Source organism: the organism of the source record quoted next, unplaced genomic scaffold, assembly GCF_019419815.1.
Source record: "Pyrus x bretschneideri cultivar Hongxiangsu unplaced genomic scaffold, Pyrus_bretschneideri_v1 Contig64, whole genome shotgun sequence".
In the NCBI taxonomy this organism is placed as follows: domain Eukaryota; kingdom Viridiplantae; phylum Streptophyta; class Magnoliopsida; order Rosales; family Rosaceae; genus Pyrus; species Pyrus x bretschneideri.
The window spans coordinates 294,101-315,721 of record NW_025999803.1 but is presented as its reverse complement, the minus strand read 5'-3'; the positions used below and the strand labels follow the sequence as shown (position 1 = coordinate 315,721).

The following is a 21,621-nucleotide window of genomic DNA, read 5'->3' as shown; positions in this document are numbered from 1 at the left end:
CCAAGATTTACGTCTAAGTTTTGGGTGGCGTTTCAGGAAGCTTTGGGTATGAGGCTACTTTATAGTATGGCGTATCATCCTCAGATGGACAAACAGTCAGAAAGAACCATTCAGACTTTGGAGGATATGTTGTGAGCTTCGGTGTTACAGTTTGGTGATGCTTGGTTACCACACATGCAAACGGGTTAAAAACTCCTATATTACTTGCAAGAATGTCAAGGTTGTTGTAGTATAAACGGTTCTCGCAAGGTCGTTCTCCACAGGGATTATTAAATAATTCAAAACAAACCTAATTCCAATTAATTATTGTAAAGCAGAAAGTTGAGATGATTGGTTTTATAACCTACTTAAATTAAAACGAATTTAATTAATAAAAATGAACTAATTTGCAATATTAAAGATGAAGGGAAAGGAAAACTGTTTTGGATAAATCAAATTAAGAAAACACTAGGGTTCCACCATCACCTAGCAATCCTATGTATTTTTACCAATTAATTATGATCTATACATGCCACTTTGAAGGTTAGGTTTTCCTAATTTATATTCTACTTGGAACCTCCAACATAGAACGTATATCTAACATGCAACCCGTCCGGACGTTCGGATCAAATCTGAACATGAGAGACTCATTATGCTTTATGAAAACCCTTTGAAAAACCATGCAACCCTTAAGATGTGGTGTTCATCTTAAGTGAAATTACAATTATTAATCACAAGAAGCCAGCATCAATCTCAGGGAACCTTCCGACCAAAATTGCATCAAATTACTTTTCTAAAGATCCTAATGGTGATCAGGCATTAAGACAATTAGATAGTTTTAATCACGGTGATCAATAATTCAAAGTATGCATGCAATCAATCATAAGCAATTAAATAAAAATCACATATTCATGCTAAGGCTTACGGCTTCACCCTAGCAATGGAATTAGTTACGCATATTCATAATTGAAATCATAGAAAATATTATTAAGAATAAAAGGAATGAAAACACCTTAAAGTAGAAATTCTCCAAGAACCCTAGCCAAGTTCTCTGTATCCCCAAAATTGCATAAAAGAAAGCCTTCACAAAAAATTCAGAACGGCCAAGCCTTTTAATATCTCCCTTAAAAGCCAACACACAAACCCTAACCCTCCAGTATTTTATTCCCACTAAGAAACTAAATAATAATAACATAAAATAGAAAATAAATTCCTAATTAACCTAGGAAAAACTGCACAGAAACTGTTCAGCCACGTTTCAGCCTCAAATCTCCTTCAAATCCGGCCCAAAATAGCTTTTTTTTAAAGATAAGAACATTCTGAACACATCTCCAGAAGGCCACAAACCCATCCGAGGTCATCTTGGGCTCCAAAAACGCAATTTAAGCCCAACACGTCACTATTCCAGCACTGCGCATGACTCCTTTATTTTATTGCCAGAAAATCATCGTTTGGTAGAAAAAACTGATATTTTGACAGGATCAAGCTAAGTGACTCACGAACGTCCTCCAATTGGAATTACTCCAAAATTCGTCCATTTGACCATGTTTTGCTCCAGAGGAAGTCGAAAATCCTATATTGGAAATATAATTCAAAGTATCAAAATTCTTCCAAATTATTAACCAAAATATACTAAGAATAGGGTTAAATATATAATATAAAATATACCCATCAAAATACCCCCAAACTTAGCTTTTTGCTTGTCCTCAAGCAAAACAAAACTAGAAAACAACAATAAACACTAACAAACTAGAACTTAACTAAAACTAACTGACAAAAATTTTCACCTTCAAAGTTGCAATCCATAGAACATGTTAAAAATCAGAACATCTTTTCAAAAGTTCCAACCAATCCCACCACAGAGTCTAAGCCATTTAGAATCAATTAGAAAAGAATTCACGAACTTCCTTTGGTGTAAAGTGAATCAACATAGCTGAGGAGACTCGACTAAAACCCTTACCTCTTATCCTTCTTTATTTCACACATACAAACTTTAAATATAACTATTTTTCTTTTTCTTCTTGATTTTTTTTTCTTTCATATATCTATATATATATTTTTTTTCAGTAACAGTAGTGGTCGTGCAATGTCGGTTCACTTAAGCTTTCAATCCAACCCATGTAGCGAGCTTTAGGTCAATGACTCCCAAACCACTAGGGCTTTAGGGCACTAGGTGTAGAACACCCCTAAGGACTTATTAACCCGAGCTGAAAAGGCTACGAAACCAACTAACCACTCTGCCCCATGCCAAAACTCTACTGTTTGACGCGAGAATCACTGCTGATTAGGCAGGACTGGCCCGGTTACTAGGCAAAGTCTCGGGTGAGACAATTATTAATTTATAACACAAACTAACTTTACTTTATGTAGAACAAAAATTAAAAATGAAACTTAGACTAAAAGTAAGTGTTTCAATCTCACTCCCCACAAACCATGTTGATGTGAATGTGCAAGTTGTCAAAGTATAATTCATGAATTAGTGTCTAAGCAACGATAAGTAGAAAAGACTCTAATGTGGGATTAATCTTCACCATGTCCATTTGTTATAACGTTTAAAATAATCTATGGATATTAACTTACAAAGAATGAAAATTTTAACTTGACACAAAAATTAAAAACCTAAAATGTTATTTCCCACCCCCAAACTTATTTCACACTTTGTCCTCAAGGTGTGGAAAATAAATAGAAGAGACAAGAACAGAAACAAAACTACTAAATCCTAGAAAATGTAAAACAAATATCAAAAATAAAGAAAATACCCTAAGCAAACAAAATAGGAAAGAGAAACAGGAAAATAAAATAAAACAGAAAACAAGAAAGAAAAGAAAAGGAAAAAGAAACTAACACACCAGAGATTTGAATAGGGAAACTGTGAATTGGCCAAGGTGTGCTGACCAAAAATGTGGAGAACAAAAACACTGCTGGACACTTTGGGGATTCGAAAGCAGGACCTAGTAGTTGGGAACTTGCGAAGGCGCGCTGACCAACACGTACAAGTCCACACTTGTGTCAAAACCTAGCAACAGCTTCAATATAAGCTGGTGTAGCAGCTGCATCTGTCATTTGAAAAAAAAAACCCTAGCTATTCTTGAACACGCTTTGGATTACCTTTCACTAGCCTCGAGCCCAAAGCCAAACGGCTCTCTTCTGTCCATTCCCATCCCCTGTGCAAAAGGATAATAATATTATTTGTTGTAAAGCCCGAAGCCCCTTGTTCTCTCTAGAAAAATGAGAGACATCTCTCACTACTCTCATTTCAAACCTATTCCTCTTAGCCCTATCTCTCTCTAGAAAATCTGGAAAGGCTTTCTTTTCTCCATTTCCTCTCAAGTCCAGCGCCCATTTGTACAAACCTCCTATATGCAGCAGTTTCTTCACTCGTTCTGCAACCAAAAACCAAGGAGCATACACACTTCCGTGTCTCTCTAACCCATCCATGGTGGAGTAAGCAAGAAAATGAGATGCCTGAAAGTAAATCCCTCCTCCATGTGTGTCTGTATTTTTTTTCTTTTTTCTTCTTTTCAGATTTATGTGGTAAACTAACACATGCATGTTTTTTCATCTGTGTGAGGACCCCCAGTCGTTGCAAATCTGAGCTAATCCACACCACTCGCTTGTCTCTGCTAAAACCTGAAATCAACCAGCTACGACATTGTAGATCCGGGTTTTGCAAAGGTGAAAATGTTGTTGTCCACCAGTGAGGAAACCCCATTTCTGAATGTGCTTCCTCATCTACCCCCAAACTTAAATACTGGCATCCGTGGCATTTTCAAATGTAAAAGTGATAAATCCCAAAAGTACCCACATTTGTTGATATATGAACATTTCCACAGTAACTCATACACTTGATTGCTGTGTTACAGGGATGACCCCAGATTGGCAAAGACACATTTGGCTGACCAAACTACCAGCCTTCAAGGAAGAATAGTCGCGTAGCAAAATAGAGAGGTATAACATCCCGTCCCTGCTTGTGTATTACAGATGTGGTTGATGATTGATGTGGATCTACTACTGGATGCATGATTCCGTCTGAAATAATCTCTCTGTGCATTAATTCTTGTTTTTCTTGTGTGCTGGCTGCATAAAAAAAAAATCAAGTGATGTAAGTTTTCAGAGATAACATGTAGAAGATGCTATCAGTAACTGAAATAAAACAAGTAAATGCAAATAATTTTTGTTTTCTTTCTTTTTTAATTTTTTGTTTATTTATTTATTTATTTTTTTGATACCCTAAGAAATAAAATGCAGCTTGAAACTGAAAGTAATGAAATAAAAATGGAAGATAATAAAGAAAAAGTTAGAGAATTGGGTTGCCTCCCAATAAGCGCTTTATTTTAAGTCTGTAGCTAGACGTCGCAGAAGCCTGGTGGTTAGATCACTGGTTCCTTCAGAGTCAAAGACTCGCTTGCACCAAATTTCCCTATGCATGGCTTTAGTAAATACTTCTTGACCTTGAGCACACAACCCCTGCCCCCTTTTTCAATGTCCACGTTACCGTTATGAAAAACCTGCTTAACCATATAAGTGCCCTTCCACCGAGACTCTTGTCTCCCTGGAATTGACTTGAAATCTGAACTTAACAACCATACTTTGTTTCCAGGCTGTATTTTTTGATAACTTGGACTACCATGCAACTTTTTATTCTTGCTCTTGACATTTTGGTGTTTTTGGTCCATCTGGTTGCTCGGATCTGTTTTTGATTTTTGCAATTCAAGCAATTGAACTTTGTGTTGCTGTGCTTTACTATCACACTCGAGAATCACATTTTGAGTCTTTATGGGCAGATTGTCAATTGATGATCTGGTCACAAATTTGGCACAAGGCAAACCATCTAATGCATCAACACGCATGCATTCTTGCTTATCACATGGATGTGTGGTAGCTTCAAACAACCTAAAAACAACCGTTTTATCTTCAACCCGGAATGTTAGAGTTCTGGCTTCAACATCAATAAGAGTCCGGGCTGTTGCCAGGAATGGGCGGCCCAAAATGATGGGTGTTGTCAAATCCTCATCCATGTCCAACACCATAAAATCAGCTGGTAAATAAAGATTGTCAACCTTAACAATAACATCTTCAATGACTCCTCTAGGGTAGGTAATTGAACGGTCAGCCAATTGAATAATGCTGGAGGTTGGCTTCAGCTCTCCTTCACCTAAACGTTTAAAAATAGAATAAGGCATTAAGTTTACACTAGCACCTAAGTCAATTAAAGCACTATTAAAATCACAATTTCCAATGGTGCAAGAGATAGTAAAACTCCCTGGATCTTTCTTCTTTGGAGGCAATTTATGTAATAAGACTGCACTGCACTGTTGATAGGAGCATATTTATACGACTTAGTTAGCTTGTTTTCTTGCATTTAATTAGCTAAACTATGTTAATTATAGTGTTTAAAGTTATTTTCGTGCAATTTCAGGTTTTAGTGTCAAAGTATGCAAAAAGAAGCAATTTGGAGCATTCTAGAGCATTTTTGGGCCAAGATTGGATAGTGCAAGCATGGAGGCATGAGGATGGACGAATTTGAAAGGCTTGAATTCAGTTAGGGAGTTGCAAGGGGGCCTAAAAACCTGATTTCTAGAAGGCTACATTAGAGCCACATGCACTTCCATCCTTTAATCCATTGCAGCCACATGCACTCCCATCCTTTAATCCATTGCAGCCACATGCAATTCCAACCTAATCCACATGCATTCATCATCATAACCTAGCTGTCATTCCACTTCATTGCACATGCATCTTCAAATAAATCAGCCATTCCACATGCTATTTCAGCCACATGCATTCCCCTTTTTCATTTCTAGCTTTCCAACAAGTTCCTAGCTGTCATATTCCCTCTTTTTCACCTATAAATAAACATCCATTGCAGCCACAAGGGGGGGGAGTCATTCATTCAGAAATTCATTCATTCAAACACACATCCACACAAGCCTTGGCCGTGCCTTATTCCACCATTCCATCCATTGCAGAAATTCAACCATCACACCATCCTTCCATTTCAACCACTCCCCAAACCATTCACACCATCACACAACCATTCCTTAAACCTTGTGCAGCAACAAAGAGGAAGAGAAGAGGGCCTAAACGTTCATACAATTCAAGTTTGAGTTGTTGGAATGTTTAGGTGTTTCTTTTCCTTTGATTTCAATGTTTAATTTCAATTCTCTTTGTTTTGTACGTATGAGGAACTAAACCCCCCCTTGGCTAGGTGGGGATTCGAACTACATGTTTATGCTTGCAATATGATTTGATTACTTCTAATTACGTTTCATAAGTTGTGAATTCAATTTGTTTAACTGTTTGATTGATAACTTATTTATGTATGTTTATTGAGAGTGCACGCTTAATTTTCATGCATGAATATGACGCTAGAATATAAGTGAGTATCACGTAATAGTTATGAACTTATATTCACAAGTAGTGGAGGTTGCTTATAAACAATCGCGTTAAGTAAATTCTTGGCATAAGTTTCATGCAATTCATAGTAACGAATGCCTCGTCAACACTTATGGTTTTCAAAGAACTTAATGATTCTTGCTTGTATCTCTATTATGCAATTCATGTAGGGAACTTGTGGGGAATGCTTTGGGTTGTCGTATGCAATCATCCAATTCATTAACGTAAGGAAAACTTGACGGTTAATTTAAACGGACCTAATTAACCCGGGGTGTTGAGAAATCATGGTTTATTGAAAATCAATTAGAAATCATTTTGTATGCAAGTATAACATGTGTGGAGATGAACCCCTTAGCTAGCTTCCCATCCATTCATTTCCGTCAAATCCGTACTTAAAATTTGTTTTCTTTACAATCTATCCATTTTAGTTTAAATTCGTCCAAACTCAATCCCCCCCCCCCCATACTTTGTTTAGTCTTAGTCTTAATCTATCTTATTTTGAGATTTGCATTCTTTGAGTCTAGTATAGTGTTTTAAATTTGTTTTTACGTTTTTGAGTCAGTTTCCAAGTGATTTGCAATCCCTCCTAATCCCTGGTCCAGAACGATCCCTACTTACATACTTACTACAATCAACAAAAAGAGGGTTTAATTTGTCATTCATTCAGAAATTCATTCATTCAAACACACATCCACACAAGCCTTGGCCGTGCCTTATTCCACCATTCCATCCATTGCAGAAATTCAACCATCACACCATCCTTCCATTTCCACCACTCCCCAAACCATTCACACCATCACACAACCATTCCTTAAACCTTGTGCAGCAACAAAGAGGAAGAGAAGAGGGCCTAAACGTTCATACAATTCAAGTTTGAGTTGTTGGAATGTTTAGGTGTTTCTTTTCCTTTGATTTCAATGTTTAATTTCAATTCTCTTTGTTTTGTACATATGAGGAACTAAACCCCCCCTTTGGCTAGGGGGGGATTCGAAATATATGTTTATGCTTGCAATATGATTTGATTACTTCTAATTACGTTTCATAAGTTGTGAATTCAATTTGTTTAACTGTTTGATTGATAACTTATTTATGTATGTTTATTGAGAGTGCACGCTTAATTTTCATGCATGAATATGACGCTAGAATATAAGTGAGTTTCACCTAATAGTTATGAACTTATATTCACAAGTAGTGGAGGTTGCTTATAAACAATCGCGTTAAATGAATTCTTGGCAAGAGTATCATGCATTCATAGTTACAATTGCCTCGTCAACACTTATAATTTTCATAGAGCATAATGATCTCTCATTGTATCTCTTCTATGCATTCATGTTGAGAACCATTGGAGAATGATTTGAATTGTCGCATGCATCATCCAATTCAATAACATAAGGAAAATTTGAGAGTTAATTAGTGCATCACGGTTAACTTGGGGTGTTGAGCATCATGGTTTATTGAAAAGCAATTGGAAATCGTTTTATATGCAAGTGTAACATGTGTGGAGATGAACCCCTTAGCTAGCCATCCCATCCATTCTATTCCATCAAATTCGTTTTACAATCTGTTTTGTTTCCAAGTTTCTGTTTTAATTTCAAATTCATCCAAAACTAATCCCCCTTTTACTTTCTTGTTCTTTAGTGCTTAGAATCTGTTTAGTTTATGTTTTAAAATGTTTTGAATCAAGCCATAATCTTAAGTTCGTCCAAAATTGGGTTTAAGGTCAGAAACTGCCTAGTTAGTGTTTTTAGGCAGTTTTGAGTCTTTTGAACTTGTTTTGAGTCCTTTGAGTCTTTGCAAATTAGTTAGAAAGTGTCTTAGTTTGTGTTTATAAGTGTTTTGATTCAATTTGTTGCACAAATTCGTCCAAATTCACCAAGGTGCTCAAAACTGCCCAGAAAGTGTTTTTAAGGCAGTTTTGAGTGTTTTGGGCGATGTTTGAGTCTTTTGGTTTGTTTTAGTATTTTAAGCGTTTAGTTTCGCATTCTTTGAGTCTAGTTTAGTGTTTTAAACTTTATTTTACGTTTTTGAGTCAGTTTCCAAGTGATTTGCAATCCCTCCTAATCCCCGGTTAAGAACGATCCCTACTTACATACTTACTACAATTGACAAAAATAGGGTTTAATTTGTGTGCGTATAATTCTCACATCAACTGTTCTGTTAGAATCACTTTTTCGGAATCCAGAAGCTTTTTTTCTTTGTGCAAACGTCTTTCAAAAACTTGGCATAAGATGGAATGTTCTTGATTGCATCCATTAATGGTAGATTAATCTGAACTTTAGCCAAAGTCTTCATAAAATCTGTCAACTGTTGATCTTTAGCTTTAGGCCTTAACCTTTCAGGATAAGGCATTGGAGGCACATAAACACGTTCTGCAGTTTTTGTGGTAGCTTCTGCAGTATTTTCAGATCTGTCTTGTGGCTGCCCAGAATTTGCAGAATCTGCAAAAACATTAGATTTTTCAACATTTCCCGAATCTATTTGTGGTTGTGGTGTTGCCTGTGAATTTCCAGCACAATTTTCATGTCTGTTTTCATAACTTTTGCCAGACCGTAAAGTCCGTATAGCGTTGCATTCTTCTCGTCCTCTTGGATTAGGTACTGTTTGACTAGGAAATGTACCCGGTGCTCTTTCTGAAACCTGCAATGCAATCTGCCCAATTTGTTGTTCCAAATTTTTCATTGTTGCATGCATATTTTGGATTTCTTGATTGGTCTGTTCAAATCTTGCATTTGTAGTAATTGCTAATTTTTCAATTGCAATCTCCCAAGTAGCTTTAGGTGCAGCAGGTTGCTGTACCTGTTGTTGAAATTGTGGCTTTGCATGTTGATCTCTATCCCACTTCAAATTAGGATGATCTCTCCAACCAGGGTTGTAGAAATTTGAATATGGGTCATTTCGGGGACGCTGAAAATTATTAAATGCATTAACTTGTTCTGCTGCAAACTCTGGATAAGCAGCTTTATGTGGACAGCTCAAAAAATCATGGGTTGTCATGCTGCAAATACTGCAGGCAGCTTGTAAGGGCTGCTGTACAGCAACCTGTGAACCTGGAATTCTTTGTAATAACATGTCAAATTTTGCATCAAATCTTTCAAGCTTTTTCTCCATTTTTTCAATTTGTGATGACACATATGGAGAACCATTAGACATCTCAAAAACTGACCTAGATTGTGGCTGCTCAATTGCCCATTGTTGTGTATCTGTTACCATTTTCTCAAACAACAAACATGCCTCTTGTGCATTTTTATCCTTGTACGAACCTCCGCATGAAGCATTGACAAGAGTTTTTGTAGTCATATTTAGTCCTCGGAAAAATATATGCATTTGATCAGTACTGTTAATACTAGAATGTGGACATTTTCTAATCAACTCTTTGAACCGTTCCCACGCTTCATGAAACTCTTCATTTGGTTTTTGTGCAAAAGATAAAATCTAAGTTCTCATGTCAAGAGTCTTTGAAGCTGGATAATACTTGCTTAAGAATTTTTCACTGAGTTGGTTCCAAGTGCTAATGCTTCCGGATGGAAGTGTGAGGAGCCATCTCCTTGCTTGATCTTTCAGAGTGTATGGAAATAAACAGAGCTTAATAGATTCGGCTGAAAATCCTCTCACCAAAATATTCTTGCATCCCATTAAAAATTCTGCAATGTGCATGTTAGGATCATCGGTTGATAACCCATGAAATGTAGGTAGAATATTCAACATGTGTTGCTTTATTTCGAATGCAGACCCTTCCTCCACTTTCGGATAAGTAATGCAACTTGGTATGTTAGTGGCATGAGCTGTTAATGAATCCCCTAATGGTTGACCACCCTCTGGAATAACAAATGCCATTGTATTTTCACTGTGCAGATCCTCAGAAAACAAATATTGTAGAAAAGTCCCCTGCAGGGACTGAACCCACTGTAGATTTTGTTTCCTGCGTCTCCTCCTTGAAGATTGCTCAGGTTCTGGATCAAATGGAATCAATTTTTGTGGTGCTAATCTAGTTCTGACCATGCACAGATTGTTGTAATCTGCAGTACTGCTGTAATCTGTAAAAATAAAATAAAAATGAAATGTAATTTTTTTTTTTTTTTATGTGTAGAGACAGCAATAACTAACTGTAAATTTGATTAGAATGAATTATTTTAAATAATCCCCGGCAACGGCGCCAGTTTCTTGATAGTGATTTTACCACACATGCAAACGGGTTAAAAACTCCTATATTACTTGCAAGAATGTCAAGGTTGTTGTAGTATAAACGGTTCTCGCAAGGTCGTTCTCCACAGGGATTATTAAATAATTCAAAACAAACCTAATTCCAATTAATTATTGTAAAGCAGAAAGTTGAGATGATTGGTTTTATAACCTACTTAAATTAAAACGAATTTAATTAATAAAAATAAACTAATTTGCAATATTAAAGATGAAGGGAAAGGAAAACTGTTTTGGATAAATCAAATTAAGAAAACACTAGGGTTCCACCATCACCTAGCAATCCTATGTATTTTTACCAATTAATTATGATCTATACATGCCACTTTGAAGGTTAGGTTTTCCTAATTTATATTCTACTTGGAACCTCCAACATAGAACGTATATCTAACATGCAACCCGTCCGGACGTTCGGATCAAATCTGAACATGAGAGACTCATTATGCTTTATGAAAACCCTTTGAAAAACCATGCAACCCTTAAGATGTGGTGTTCATCTTAAGTGAAATTACAATTATTAATCACAAGAAGCCAGCATCAATTTCAGGGAACCTTCCGACCAAAATTGCATCAAATTACTTTTCTAAAGATCCTAATGGTGATCAGGCATTAAGACAATTAGATAGTTTTAATCACGGTGATCAATAATTCAAAGTATGCATGCAATCAATCATAAGCAATTAAATAAAAATCACATATTCATGCTAAGGCTTACGGCTTCACCCTAGCAATGGAATTAGTTACGCATATTCATAATTGAAATCATAGAAAATATTATTAAGAATAAAAGGAATGAAAACACCTTAAAGTAGAAATTCTCCAAGAACCCTAGCCAAGTTCTCTGTATCCCCAAAATTGCACAAAAGAAAGCCTTCACAAAAAATTCAGAACGGCCAAGCCTTTTAATATCTCCCTTAAAAGCCAACACACAAACCCTAACCCTCCAGTATTTTATTCCCACTAAGAAACTAAATAATAATAACATAAAATAGAAAATAAATTCCTAATTAACCTAGGAAAAACTGCACAGAAACTGTTCAGCCACGTTTTAGCCTCAAATATCCTCCAAATCCGGCCCAAAATAGCTTTTTTTTAAAGATAAGAACATTCTGAACACATCTCCAGAAGGCCACAAACCCATCCGAGGTCATCTTGGGCTCCAAAAACGTAATTTAAGCCCAACACGTCACTATTCCAGCACTGCGCATGACTCCTTTATTTTATTGCCAGAAAATCATCGTTTGGTAGAAAAAACTGATATTTTGACAGGATCAAGCTAAGTGACTCACGAACGTCCTCCAATTGGAATTACTCCAAAATTCGTCCATTTGACCATGTTTTGCTCCAGAGGAAGTCGAAAATCATATATTGGAAATATAATTCAAAGTATCAAAATTCTTCCAAATTATTAACCAAAATATACTAAGAATAGGGTTAAATATATAATATAAAATATACCCATCACTTGGCACAAGCGGTTGGATTTAATGGCATTTACCTACAACAACAGCTTTCATTCGAGTATCGGTATGGCACCATTTGAGGCATTATATGGTAGATCTTGTCGCACACCGTTGTGTTCGTCAGAGGTCGGAGAAAGAGTTTTGGTGGGCCAGGAAATTGTGGAGGAGACTACTCAAAATGTTCAGGTGATTAAGTCTAACTTGAAGGCGGCCCAGGATAGGTAGAAGAGTTTAGCGGATCGGCATGCTACTGATAGAGTGTATGAGGTTGGCGATTGGGTATTTCTGAAGCTTTCACCATGGAGAGGCGTTATACGGTTTGGAAAGAAAGGTAAGTTGAGTCCCAGGTACATCGGACCATACATGGTCACTGAGCGAGTTGGTGAGGTAGCTTACAGGCTGGAGTTGCCTCCGGAGTTGGCTAGAGTACATAACGTTTTTCACGTGTCCATGCTTCGACATTATGTTGCTGATCCATCTCATGTGATACCTCCTCAATCCTTGGAAATCAATCTGGATTTGACTTATGATGAGGAACCAGTGACGATTCTAGATTGGAAGGAAAAGGTTCTGAGGAACAAGACAGTGAACTTGGTGAAAGTTTTGTGGAGGAATCATTCCGTGGAGGAAGCTACGTGGGAAACTGAAGATCGGATGAGAGATTTGTACCCTCGGTTATTCTTTGATCACTAGGGGTTTGTTGTATGGTTGTTTTGAATTTCGGGACGAAATTTTTATAAGGTGGGTAGGTTGTGACAGCCCGTCCCGAAAATTTTTAAAACATACGCGTGAAAAGATGATTTTGCCCCTAGTGTGATTTTTTACGTTGTATGGTTGTTTTGAGCTTGGTGTGGCTGGTTGTGGACCATAGACATTCCCCCACACATTTCCTTCACCCTTTCCTTGCCCTGCATCCTGTCCCGTGCCATTTCCCTTCCCATTTTCCCCTCCATTTGTACGGACATACCTAGAAACCACCCAAATCTTCACAGATCGAAGAAACAAAGTACATATCCATGCTCGTGAGGTCCGTAGAGGTTCAACCATACCCATTTCAGGTAAGGATACCTTCGTTTTCACGTTGAACTCAGGATACCCGATTTTTGTCACTGTTCATGCACACGTAAATTCTTATGTTTTTGGGAATTTCAAGCTTGTAGGAAGCTTGGTGAGGTCCTTAGGAGGCTCGGGGTGGTTTGTTTGAAGGTTTTGGACGTCGGGATCGTGAGTTTCAAGGTTGGCCGAAGTTGGTGGTGTTTTCCCGATCAGATTTCTTGGATTTTAGCACTTGAAAGTGGTATGAACTTGTTCCTCTCGTTGTAAGCTTCAATTTGGTACCAATTTTGTGAAATTTGGTTGAAAAACGAAGAAGTTACAAAGGTTTGAAGTTTTCCCGATTTTCCGGCGCCGGAGCCTCGCCGAAGAAGACGACGGAATATTCCTAACGGCGTTAGTTAACGCCGTCAGCGTGCCAGGCACGTGTGGCCGTGCCTTGGCCGGCGCGTGGGGGCGCGTGCGGCAGTGAAAATTTTTTCTAAAAATATGGGGATGTTCCTGAGGTTAAGTAGATCACGTTGGTGTATTCATACACCCCATTTGAGCATTGTATGAGAAGTTATTTCTTAAGGTTGGTTATGTGCTTTAAAATTAACGTTTTTATAGTTGTTTCACATATAGGTGATACCTATCCCGAGGACGAGCGTGGTCACTCGAGGCAAGGGGGTTACGACCCTTCTACATACCAGTGAGTGGGCTTTTGGTTTTCCGTATATACCTATATACTTATACTTTTCCCAGAAATTGATTTGAAACGTTTATTCGTTTATATGCCATGCACTATATTGCCGTTTGTTATGCATTGTTAGTTGCATATATATATATATATGTATGTTGGTGCTGTGGACACACAGGTAAGTGCCAGGTGAGTTGTGATTTATGTTTATGTTTAGTAGTGATTTGAGATGCATAGAGAGCTCATAACCTGCACCCCCAGTGTTAGTGCTCCCGCCCAGAGTTTGGCACAGTCCTTCACGTGATGTTCACCTCCCGCACCACATGCTTATCTTGGATCCAAGTTAGGTGCACAATCCTGTCATACAGACCACTTTAGGTCGTTCCGACTAGTAGGTGACCCGCGATTATTCGCCCAGCCTTCACGTGATCGTAGCACTTGAGCGTACTTATATTACACCCAGGCTTGTCGTATAGACCACTTTAGGTGGTTCCAACTTGTGTGGAGCTATAGTTAGTGAGATGGAGATTTGAGCTCTAGATTCAGCCGTACAGGTCACGTTAGGTGACTCCGGCTGACAGATTACATGGCGTTAATTTGTTATTACCTGAGCACTTGCATTTTACTTCGAGGTTTTGGCGTAGTATATGTTCTGAGCATGATTTATATATATGTACATTATTTTCTGGGAAGTATACAGGTTTTACGGCGAGGGGTTAGAACTTGTTTATGAAATGGTTTTTGAAAAGCTTTGTTTTTGCCCACTCACGCTTTTGTTTTGCGCCCCTCCAGGTTCTAGTTGGCTAGCACGTTTGGTGGCTTCCCCGAGGATTTCCCGGCATATCTGACAGACTATCACCGGTGTAGGATCACCTTCGGGTGTGCTTCTGTAGTGTCGTTTTCTCCCGGAATGCATTAGGTCTTCGTGCTCTGAACTTTGTTTTCACACTTACGCTTGCACATGTATGTTATTACCTTGTGTTAAGCTGGATTTTATTTATTCGTACTACTTTTATTATTATTATTTTATTAGCTTCCGCACTGTGCACATGGCTACGTCACTTCCACGTGACGGCCAGCATGCCCTGATCTCGATCGGGGTTGTTGGAAATATGCCCTGAAAGTCAATCTTTGGAAGAAACCTTTCAGGACAATGTAATGATGTATATATGACTCTTATACATCGGAAGGCAAAGATACTAATTAGGACTATCTCAATGAACGAAATATGTCCTAAATGATGAATCCATGGACAATGGATTGATGGAAGAAGTAATCTAATGATGATTAGACTATAGAGACCTTCTTCGCATAACCATTATGTCCAAAAAGGTTCCTGGTCATAGGATTGTCGGAGGGATACTGACAATGCATAGACCGGTACATACTATGTCTGCTTCAAATGGAAGGATGGAAAGTCTCATCCCATTCGTGTAGTGACACTAAGACAAGTATGTAGGTGCTCATTAAGGGAATGAGTTCACTGAACACAATCGAACGAGAGTACTTGCATGGAGGTCTACTCACATGTCAAGCAAGTAACTCTGAAGGTTGGAATAATGTAAGTAATCCTTTGACCTAAGACATCATAGATGTCTAATGATTAGGTCCTTGATCTTTGATAATGTCAAACGACATTCCATTGGAGTGTCCACGGCATTGTTGGGGTTAAGGTATCTAAACATGTAGGCATGTGAATGATCAACAAGGAATCTCTGATCCTCGTTATGAGAGGAAGAATACTCTGAGATATGATTCGGGAATCTTCGGCCGAAGTCTTGAGCGTAATGAAGGAAAACGTTCCTATGCGACTCAATTGAATCATATAAGAAAGCATAATCACATTAGGGGTTTGACATAGTATATCCATACCCTAGTGATGTGATTGAGAGTATTGTTTTAGAGAAGGATCGAATTACATTGTAATTCCAACTGAATAGGTTCTCCGAATAAACTTCTACATTAGCTTGGGTAGCCATGATATATGTTTAGATGTCACTCATGGCTTGTGAGTTCTTCTAGATGATTAAATGTAGTCATCAAAGAAGAAGGTGAATTAAAAGTAAGTTTTAATTCACTAAGTGGATGGATTAAATATAATCAATTGGATTGGTGCCAATCACCTCACTGCCTTGCTAATTAGAACCTAAAAGATTGTTCACCAATACACTCTTGTAGTGAGTAACTAATGGATGATGTAAATAATTAATTGGATTAATTAAGTGTTGTGATTAATTTAGAAAGTCTAAAGAAATCATAAAAGCGATAAAAGATCGTTTTGGGCTTAAAGAAATGTTCGGGTTTAATTGGCCCATTGGGCCTAAACCCATTGGGCTTTTATTCAAGCATTGGATGACTTGAAATAATAAAAGCCCAAGGCCCAAACAACACTAAGAAGGCCGGCCAAAGAGAGGGAGAGAGAAGGTCAATTGTTGACTTGTTTCTTTATGTTATAAAAGGAACTTTATAATGAAAGTTTAATGGGGGTTGTTTTTGTGTTCAAAACAACAAAAAGAGAAAAGAAAATAACTCTCTCTAACACTCAAAGGGCCGGCCACCATAAGGGGATTTTAGCTAATCATTTTATCACCCCTTTGGTTTTTCCTTCATCCTTCTCACTACACTAGTGGGTGAGGATCTTTAGAGGTTTTCAATTTTGGAAACTTGAAGAGGACCTAGGAGCACTCATTCTCAACAAAGTGGAGGAGGCAAGGAGGGAGGCTAGGCTCAAGGAGTTCAAGGAGCAAAGAGCTTGGAGGTGGTCCATCCTTAGTCTAAGATCTACATCAAGAGGTATAAAACTACTCCTAAATTTTGTTCTTCAATAAATTATTTTTGATGCATCATAAATAAACCTATGAATCTTGAAGGGGATTTTCATGACTAGAGCTTTGATATTAATTGATGACATGCTTCCGTTGTTTTTGTATATAAATTTTGAATTGTATATGCATGCTAGTCAATAGAAATCCCACATAAATCTCATATTTTCCCTTCAGGGGTGTGTCACGTTCATCTCAAAATTCTCACCATCATCGCTTCCTGCTTGTTAAGAGACCTCTTTTCGGCAAAGATGGTCTCAAAGAAGTTCAAGGAAATAGCCGAAGACCCTCGCATTTACCAATACATCAATATTGCAGACTTTGAGACCGTCAACTTGCTTGGATCATGGGGCGCGTCTAACAAAGTCCCAACCTTCATCAATCGCTGCATCCAGTGCCCCAACCCCGATGCCTTCTACATGGTGGGGATACAATACTTCTTCTAAGACAACAAGGAAAAAGCTGAAATTTAGTGACTTAAAAGTGCAATCTCGGAGGGCCATCAAGTAGCAACGTACGTGTACGGTACAATCTTGGTGTGCCACATGTGGGATTCAAAGCACGAATGGCTCAAACTTCTTTATTCTCTCAACCGTCATAACTAGAGACGGTTGAGTGTAATGGTATGCCGAGACAGGTTTCGACTGTTTGTCGGGTTTTTGAGTGCATAAGAAGTAAGGCCCGAATCCTAATGATGTCCCATGACAACGCTGCCATCAAACTTTGTAGCGATTGTGGAAGTCCACAGGGTGGTCCGGTCACACTTCGAATGCATTGGGATGCATGTGACCATGAAAAATTCACTACCTGTAATGCATGTAGACGGCATTAGGAAGTGAATATATTATGTGGTAGAGATAGGTACTAAGTTTGTTTTTTTGTTCATTTAATTTTTTTGTAATCTCATCGTTTAAATTACAACGTTTAATTTTGTTGTCTCTCATGTACTACTGTATTTGTAATTCTATGGACTTTGTACTTTTGACTTATTCTTTGTATAGATACACAAACAAGAAGCTTTAAAATCTAGGCATAATTACAAAAAACTAGCCCAAGGTGTCATCATTACCATGTCATCGGTCTAACTTGCCGCCACTTTTTCCCACTCATCAATGCTTATTTATCTTTTTATTATTTTCTTTGGATATTGTGGATGAATGACTGACATGCAAAGAAAATGCACATGCCATGCACAGAAAATGCACAGAGTACATTCATAGTAAATGCTCATATAATGTACATGAAATGCTACGGTGCAATGTTGGTGGCATTAGGAAATGAACATTTTTGGTGATATGTTAAATGGCTTTAGTAGGGACTTGATTTGTTTATTTTCCTTTACTTTTCTTCAAATTTAGTTGTCATGTACTTTTTGTTAGTAAACGGAAAAGAGAGAAGTTTTTGGTATCATTAACAATGTTTGCTTTCTTAAATGAAAAGATGCACATAACAAAGCATGTTTAAATCCCCAAAATCCGATGTTGTAGGTTCAAATAGTATATGGCGTGATTCTGTGTCGTTAATTGCATTATGTCAAAATATGAATACAATAATCGAGCTCAAACCCAAATTTGACCTCTTTTAATTCGCAGAACATGATCGAGACTTGCACGTAATATGCACATAGCATTTACACACCATGCTCATTGGATGATCACAATATTAGATTTGAAATGTACAGAAAAAAAAAAAAACTTTGAAATATCACTAATCCTGGCAGCATTCCTCATTGGTAAATCAGTCATAAGAGCGACAAAAGAGACACAAGAAATTGAAATGGACAGGAACACCATATAAAAGAATCGAGTAAAGAATTTATAAATGATATAAGAAAGTAAACGAAAACATTCATTTGGATACATATTGTACCAAGTTTCTTCGGTTTGTTTTTCACAAGAGCCTTCAACATAGACTAAAACATTCAAATTCTCAACAATGTTTCCATAAAATTGTCAAAAATTGTCAACAAAACCTAAATAACAAATTCATCTTGTAAGTACAATAATAAATGTGATTCCTCAAGCTCAAAAGCCTTACAGAGTCCATTACTAAGAGCATTGAAGCTTACAACAGTAGCCACTGGAACCAAAACTTTCTTGCTCATCGTTCTCAAGAAGTTGAAAGCTTCATTAACTCTGACAACATATGATAGTCCATTGAACCCAAGAACATAACCATCCCTCTGAAATGACATGAGACCGTATAAGAGAAAGTATAGAAAAAGTTTTAAAAAAAAACTTGTACAACTATATTGTATATCTTTCAAAACCATTCTCATATCAAGAGCTTTGAATATTTTTATAATCCAATATGAATCTCAAGATTAAAGAAGCTATATATATGCTGCAAAGAATCATCCCAACTATCCACCAATACCAAGATGTAATTTTGGAAAATGGAAATCATAACAAACTGTATAAACAAGTTTCAATTCACACAACTCCACCAAAGGTACCAAAATTATTCCCAAATTCTAATGACCCAAAATTCAATTCCCCATATCAACTAAAATCAACTTTCCTCTAACAAAATCACTTCTTCAAAAGTTCAACCAAACAACAAATCACAATAAACTCAAGCCCATTTCTACAAATCAAAGCATCAAATTTCGTTACAAAAATACAATAATTTGCATAATTTAAGCCAAACATAAAAAGAAGATGAAGAAAAAAAATGTGACGATCCGTCCCTAATTTTTTATGTAATTTCCTCTCCGAGTGTGTAAATTGACTGGTGTTTTTGCAAGGCTCGATTTGCAATTAAGATCTTTGCATCAAGGCTTGATTTGCAATTAAGATCTTCGTATTGTTGTGCATTCAAGGCTCGATTTGCAGTTAAGGCATCAACTGGTGTTTTGTCAACCAAAGCACCTCTTGCTGAGGCATCTAGCATTTATCTCTCAATTAGAAGAAGTTCTTCGTAGAAATATTGAATTAGAAGCTCTTCTTTCATTTGATGTTGAGGGCACAATGCAACGAGAGTCTTGAAATGCTCATAATACGCTGGAAAGGATTCTCCTTGGCCTTGTTAAATTCCACTAATCTTCTTCCTCAAAAGAACAACTCTCGAAGTTGGGAAGAATTTCTCTAAGAACGCTCTCTTCATGCTTTCCCAAGAAGTGACGGTTCCAGGTGCCAATTCAAAGAGCCAATCCTTAGCCTTTTCCAAAAGAGAGAATGGAAAGGCTTTCATTTTCAGAATATTGCCATCCACGTTGATTGGTGTCATACTCGAGCATACTACTTCAAATTCCTTAAGATGCTTGTTTGGATCTTCCATGGACAGCCTATGGTATTTGGGAATGTGATGTAGCAAACTAGACTTCAATTAGAACTTATCGGTCTTGCCTTGAGCTGCCCTAGGATATTGAATGTAGATAGGCATGACATTGTCCAATCCCGAGGCTGAAAGTTCCTTGATTGTTTGATTGTCCACAGCCATGTCTTGTTCCTCTTCCAATTCCTCTTCAATTTCAACTTCAAATTCAGATTTGGAACTAGAACTAGGTGAATTAAATTCTGGTTGCTTCCTCTTCCTTCTCAAAGTTCATTCGAAAATGTCGTCAAACTCCAATATATGCTCACGAACAAGTTGAGAACTTCGAGTGATAAACTAATACCTAAAACAAAGAAAACAAAGCAAAACAAAATAAAAAACACAGGAAACACAAAAACAGAAACAAATGGGAAGATTAGCAATTTTGCTAATCCCCGGCAATGGGGCCAAAATTTGATGTGGTAAAAACTAACACACAAATTAAACCCTTTTTAGACAATTGTAGTATACGCAAGTTGGGGTGAATGAAGGGGCTGAAAGGCTAGCTAGAGGATTCTTCTCCACACATGACACATATGCAGCACAAATCAATCTCCAATTACTATTCCTATAAACCATGAATGACAATGCCCCAAGTTAACCGTGAACTGCACAAATTAACCATTAGATTTTCCTAAATTTATTCAATTGGACTCAGCGACGCAATCAAATTATTCTTATCAAGTTCCCTATATGAACAACATGATAGACATACATATCAAAGATCATTAAGTTCTATGAAAATCATAAGCATTGACAAAACATTCGTAACTATAAACTGCATGATACTCCTGCTAGGAATTTACTTAACACAATCATGACTAGTGATTTCCACTACTTATAAATATAAGTTCATAACTATTATGTGACATTCCCTTATATTTTAGCATCAAATTCATGCATGCAAACTAAGTACATCTCGTTAATCAACATACAAGAATAAGTTATCAATCAAAGGGATAAGTAAATTGCATTCACGATTTATGAAACAATAACTGGATGTAATCAATTCATATCACACATATGTTCATGGCTTTGAATTCACCTCTAGCTAAAATGAAATTAGTTCCACATGTCTATCATAACTGAAAATCAAATTAAAACAAACATTGAACTAAAAACTAAAGATAAAATACACCTAGAAACGCTCCAGCAATCCAAAGGCCTTGGACGGCAGACACGGCTCAAAGCTCTCTTTCCTTGCAAGTTGTGGCACTATGTGTGTATATATAGGGTAGGGTTCACAGCACCAATCCTTGGAGGACAAGGATAGGGCACGGCACAATTATAGGAGAAAAGGAATTAAATTGTTTGCATGATTTCAGGACTTCTATAATCAGATATGCATTGTTAAAACATGATAAAGACTCCTAAATTCAGATGGGAAGGATTTAGAATAGGGTAAGGACTTCTTTTGCAGCTGGAGATAAGTTTAGATAATGTTGGATTAAATAGGATAATATTCGGATAATATGGGATAAGATAAGATAAGACTGGATCAGATAAGATAAGGTTAGTTTGGATAAGATCTCCTTGTTTCAGCTGATTCCTTGTCTTCCAAGCCTTAATTTAATTCTTCCAGATTTGTGGCACATTTTTAGCATCATTTGTCACAAAAAAACGTCCATCCATTATGCTTCATACATATGCTATCCAATCCAAGTTCAAATCCAAATTGCTCCATTTTGCCTTTTTTTGTCACCTTTGCCAATTAAAC

At 37.2% G+C, this 21,621-nt stretch overlaps 1 non-coding gene and 1 pseudogene across 1 annotated transcript; one reads left to right on the top strand and one right to left on the bottom strand.

Moving 5' to 3' along the window:
* Window positions 1-21,621, bottom strand: part of LOC125472111 — a 66,270-nt pseudogene that overhangs the window by 28,005 nt on the left and 16,644 nt on the right.
* LOC125472139 lies at window positions 9,718-9,822 on the top strand. The gene has a single exon (XR_007254070.1). It is a non-coding gene; the product is annotated as a small nucleolar RNA R71 (small nucleolar RNA).